The sequence below is a fragment of the Marmota marmota genome, unplaced genomic scaffold, assembly GCF_001458135.2.
Source record: "Marmota marmota marmota unplaced genomic scaffold, marMar, whole genome shotgun sequence".
NCBI lineage: Eukaryota > Metazoa > Chordata > Mammalia > Rodentia > Sciuridae > Marmota > Marmota marmota.
Window position 1 is genome coordinate 26,092,351 of NW_025999853.1, and position 6,052 is coordinate 26,098,402.

The 6,052-nt window shown below is 40.7% G+C and overlaps 1 pseudogene; it reads left to right on the plus strand.

Moving 5' to 3' along the window:
- Positions 1-3,505: 3,505 nt before the first annotated feature.
- LOC107139801 lies at positions 3,506-4,697 on the plus strand (annotated as a pseudogene).
- The last annotated feature ends 1,355 nt before the right edge of the window (positions 4,698-6,052 follow it).

Genomic DNA, 6,052 nt, shown 5'->3' on the forward strand with positions numbered 1-6,052 from the left:
ACATAAAATTATGAATCAATAAGCCTAGCTGTAGAAGCTGATTGAGTTAAAAGCATTAACTTAAATTCTGCTAAACTGCTATTTTTTTTCCAGAATCTGCCCCATATCTTCATTTTATATAGTAACTATGAATATACTTTTCTATATTTTAATTGAGACATTTAAATCTCGTTCTTATCCAAGGATAATTGGGTCAGATGTTACTAAAATGGTGACCAACCATCTCAGTTTGCCTAGGACTAAAATGTTTCCTGGGACACGGGACTTTCAGTGCTAAAAACCACGAGTTTCCCAAATGACCTGGGATTCCCAGTCACCCTGCATGCTTATAAACATGTGTTGAGGACAGGAACTGTACTCGTGGCCTCATTACCTAACCAGTCCTGCCAGTATAATCCATTCCTTATCCAGAACAGCCCCACCCTTGTTTCCTGCTGATTTCCTGAGCTGGATTTTCTTGATTTTCCACTGATTCTATGATTCTCCCTTTTCTACTAAAAAAAAAAAAAAAAACTGCTTACCTTACTAGAAGAATTCTGGGACAGTATACAGTTATCATAATAGTTTTTAACCTTTTCCATGAATGTAAGTGTACTTTGTGAGGTCATGCTGTCTCATGGGGGCATGGCACATAGTAGGTACTCTGAAAACAGCTTAATGACTGAATAAATTTTCTCACTCAGGAGACTTGATACCCACCAGCAAGAGTAGTTATAGGTCTGTGATACGTCTTTATCATGACAGGGGGGAAAATCAGGAGCAGAGATCCTGGAAAATAGCTGGAGAAACTCATTATGTAGTTAAAACCCAGCTTCTTTTTAAAATAAGAACCATACTTTGAAGATTTAGAAGTAGTGATGGAAAAAAACTGAGGAAATGAAATGCTCCTGTAAGTCAGAAGTGGTAGTTTTCCAGGTGTTAGAAAGATCACAGGAATGAACGAATGAGAGCTGAGAAAAATCAAAGAAGCAAGTTTCTCAAGTTGTGGCTCTTTTGTTAATTAGGATATTCAAATATGCCAGTCCCCTCCCCAGGGTGTTATCCAATCGTAAATGACTACTCAGATATGTGCAGCACCTCCTCATTGTTTTCCCCTTGGGAGAATATTGTTTGCCTCTCACCCTGCAGTACTCTACCATTTTTGGATTATTTGTTTTTAGTTTGTTTGATCTTGTGATGCTGTGGGCCAATGTCTAATCTAGGGTTTCTGTTTGTCAAGTCACTTTTATTTTTAAACTCAACCTTTCAAAACAAGAATGTCAGAACATTTCTGTCTTTAACTTCTGTCAAAGATCACAAACTATTGAGAGATGGTAGATTCTTTTCTCCATAACAAGTTTATTTTTAATCTACTCATGTTTTTTAAATTAAAAGTGCTCACTCTTTTTTTTTTCAAAAAATTGGACAGCATATTCGTTAGTAGTTACCCAAATGAGATCAAGAAATCCACGTATTCATTCCTTTCCTCTTTGAACACTGAAAAGCAGTATAAACTGTATATATGGAATCCAAAGACATTACTATTGCCATTAGGAAAGAATGTTAGGTTTTAAAGAACAGAGTAATTGAAGGTACATATATGAAAACTATAAATGTATTCTGGATTTTAACTTTATTAATAATATATGACATTATTAGTTCAGTGTCATAGTATTACCCTGAAAAATTATCAAATATGCACTTACACTATTTTTTTTTAAATCTACATAGCCTCTGTTGTCCTCATTTAAAATTAATTGCCCCTTTTCTTCCTTCTTTGTTTCTCAATACTATAGTCCCAAAAGCCATTAAATGATCCCTATCAGGAAGAAGAAACACCTGGCAGAGGGCAAGGCAAAGTAGCCCTTTAGTGAGACAGCAGCCCATCCCAATAAACAAAAATATAAATTAAAAACAGAGGTCAGCTTTCTCACTGAAAGAAAAATAAGCCATGAATATGAAAGGAGAAAACCTAGAGGGTATAATAGATATATTAAGAGAGAGATCAGATCCACTAGCCCTATGCACTGAGAGGGTCTGAGGACAGTGTCACTCTGATAGAAATTAGCACAACACCAAGACTTTCCAGGGCTCCCTGGACTACAGAGCTAGTTTTAGAAATTCTAGAATTTACTAGGCAGAAGTTAAGGGAATACACAAAGAATGATTGTCCTGTGTCAGATAGATACCAAAGCCAGCCTGAAGGGGGACCCCACTGGCCAAATCTAGGGTAACTTAGTATCAAAATTCTTAATAATAGTAAGAGAACATAGCCAACTGCATAAAATAGAAACCCTAAGTCTACACTGGAAGAGAAAGAGAGAAAAGAAGCAAAGAAAGAGAGAAAAGGAGCAAAGAAAGAGAGAAAAGGAGCAAAGAAAGAGAGTAAGATTTTCCAAACAGTAAAATAACAACTAATATGTGTAGAAAACAGAAATGGAATTTTGCAAATTATCATTTATCAGTCATAATAATCCAAGTAACATTAACAAAACTAGTTAAAACTAGTGGGCGAATGCTGAATGAAGTATCTCCCCAAAATACATACCAATTATATAAAAAGGAAACACTTTACAGTGGAGGAATCTAGAGGATATCATCTCACTCAAGTGGTCCAAGCGAATGTCATCAGTCACAGGATGAAACAACCTCATGTCCCACCTGATGGAATACAGAGGAAGGGCCCAGAATCACTGCAGGGACAATGATGGCCTGAATCTAATAAGGGAAACATCAGAAAACCTCAATTCTACAAGCTAATAAATACCTACAGGTTGCAAAGGTCAGGGAAGGATTGAGGAACAGTTCTTGATGGAAGGCAACTGAAGAGATGTGACAGCAACATGCAACATGTAAGCCTGGATTGGGTCCTTTTGCTATAAAAGCCATAAATGGGGCTGGGGATATAGCTCAGCTGGTAGAGTGCGTGCCTCACATTCACAAAGCCCTGGGTTCAATACCCAGCACCAGAAAAAAAAAATTACTCTACAGTCAATGAAAGTGTTTTATGAATAAACATTTTTTGAGGACTTGCTGTACTATTCTTACAACTTTTCTATTAGCTTATAGTTACCTGAACTAAAAATTCCAAATTTAAGTCATCTTAGATACTTAAATAAGTAAAGGCACATCTTAGATACTTAGGTAAGTAAAGGCACAATGTCTGCCAATGTCAAAAGCCAATCAGGACCCACGACTGAGCCTCACCAGAGCCAAGCACCCGGCACGACCCTGCTGGGGCCATCCCTGCTCCAGTGATCGTGCCCTCCGATGCCCCAGACCTGTAGTCTTGGTGTCCCTGGCGCCTCTAGTGGACTTTTGCGGAGGTTCGTTGATTGACTGAGCGATCCTGACCAATTGCAAGCAAACGGGTTTCACCACCTTAAATGGTTTTGAGCCAATGAAGCTGTATCCCCTTAAGAAGACCGACAGCCCGTCGCGTGAACTGTAGAATTTGCAGGCAGATTTATAGTGGTATCCGGGCCCCCTGCACCCCTGCCCCTTGGGGGCACTGCTGGACGGCAGAGACTGCACCGTGGAAATGCCCATCTTGAAGGACCTGACCACTGTGGCCTTCTGCGATGCACAGTCCACTCAGGAGATCCACAAAAAGGTGTTAAATGAGGCCGTGGGCCATGATGAACCACATTATCACCTTCACCAGGGAAGACCTGGAGAAGTTCAAGGCCCTGCAGGTGATTGTGAGGATCCACAGTGGCTATGACAACGTGGACATCAAGGCTGCCGGGGAAGATATGGCCGATTCCACCATCTGCTACATCCTCAACCTGTACCACCGCAACACGTGGCTGTACCAGGACCTGCGGGAAGGCACGCGGGTACAGAGTGTGGAACAGATCTGTGAGGTGGCCTCAGGAGCAGCACGAATCCGTGGCTTCGGTGGCACGGGGCAGGCGGTTGCTGTTCAAGCCAAGGCCTTTGGATTCAGCGTCATATTTTATGACCCCTACTTGCAGGATGGGATGGAGCGGTCCCTGGGTGTGCAGAGGGTCTACACCCTGCAGGACTTGCTATATCAGAGCGACTGTGTCTCCTTGCACTGCAATCTCAACGAACATAACCACCACCTCATCAATGACTTTACTATAAAGCAGATGAGGCAAGGGGCATACCTTATTAATGCAGCCCATGGTGGCCTGGTGGACGAGAAGGCCTTGATGAAGGCCCTCAAGGAGGGCAGGATAGGAGGGGCAGCCCTCTATGTGCATGAATCGGAGCCCTTTAGCTTTGCTCAGGGTCCTTTGAAAGATGCACCAAATCTCATCTGCACCCCCCACAGGGCCTGGTATAGTGAACAAGCATCACTTGAGATGAGAGAGGCAGCTGCCACTGAGATCCGCCGAGCAATCACACACAGGTCGCATCCCAGAAAGCTAAAGAAACTGTGTCAACAAGGAATTCTTTGTCACATCAGCTCCTTGGTCAAAAATAGACCAGCAAGCAATTCATCCTGAGCTCAATGGTGCCACATACAGATGTCCACCGGGCATAGTAGGCATGGCTCCGGGAGGACTTCCTGCAGCCACGGAAGGGATCATCCCTGGAGGCATCCCAGAGACTCACAACCTCCCCACCGGTGGCACACCCTTCCCAAGCTCCCTCTCCCAACCAGCCTACAAAACATGGGGACAATCAAGAGCACCCCAACGAGCAATAGCAGAAAATGTTGAAAGGTAATCATTCAGATAAACTTGGGACCAAGAAACAGTGAAAATGGATGAACTAAAAGAGAAAGAATTTGACAGTCTTTTTAACTGACCCTGGACATATGCATCGTTGATGTTGCAGTGTTAAAAGCTACAAGAGCTAGAAAACTGAAGATGTCGTCTGCTTTGGGAAGCGCTGAAAGAATAGAACGGGATTTATTAACGACCAGCTTCTGTTATTGTGTCTTAAGTTTTCCACCTGTGTATCAAATCACAAAGAATAAATAGAGCTTTTTCCTTTATCAGTTCCTTGGGCAGAGCAGGTCCTGAGCACCTTGCTCTAGAAGGTTGCATCAAGAGTTCCAAACAAACATCAAAATAAAAAAATATTAAGAGGAAATCCCCATCTTATGACTCTCGTCCCTTTGGTCTACAGGGGCTTGTTACCTCTTTTTGCTAATAGGAAGACAAAATTGCTACAAAATGGGGAAAAAACTTTTGCCTGTGTTAGACACCTGCACTTATAGGATTGAAGACAGTACAGGCTCCTGTGCAGAAGTGTCTCCCTCACAGCTGAACTGCATATCGAGCAGGCAAGTTGGTTGTAAGTTTAGTTGTACCCTCTGATGATGCAAAAAAGAAAAAAAAAAGTATTAAGTTTCACAAGCTGTTTGTACTCAAATATGTTTTCTCATTTTAAGATCCTCAGCTATTTTATTGAGTGGAAAGTCTTGAACTGCTAAGGGTTCAAGAATAATGTTGCATTTCCTTATGTCTCAGGAAACACTTTTTATGGTAACTTGTCAGATTGTCTAGGAACAAACCCACTTTTTTAGACATTGATAAATTCTTTTCTTCACAAGAACACTTCAGATGTGTTATTAGATGTGACTGATTTTAACAAATCCTATTAGATTTGTATCAACTAGTTACATGTTCTATTCATAATCTTTTGTGAATCATTGCCTTTTTGTTTAAAAAGATGGCTTATTTTGAGCCTTTGTATAGGTACATTCCTGTTTTTGTGACAAAAGAAAAACTTTAACCTGTCCCAAAAGGAAAAATGGCTATCAGAAGTATATTTTGTTTTAATGTGAGTTACTGTTATTGTACTTGTTTATTGTAAAAGGTGGACATTTAGCGTTCTGTGCAGTTTTCAATAAAAAGTAATTAAAATTTCCAAAAAAAAAAAAAAGCCAATCAGTCTCTAAGTGGTACAATTCCGGATCCCAATTCTTTCCTCTCTTCTCTCTATCCTCAAATAAACAGAATAGCAGTTTTCGTCTGGTTCTTTGTTGTCTATACTGATGAATCCAACTGCCTACAATTGTGACGGACTCATATTTAGTGCTCAAAATACTCAGGGTACTGTATTTTTTTTTTTGTATTTCTGATTTTGACTTATG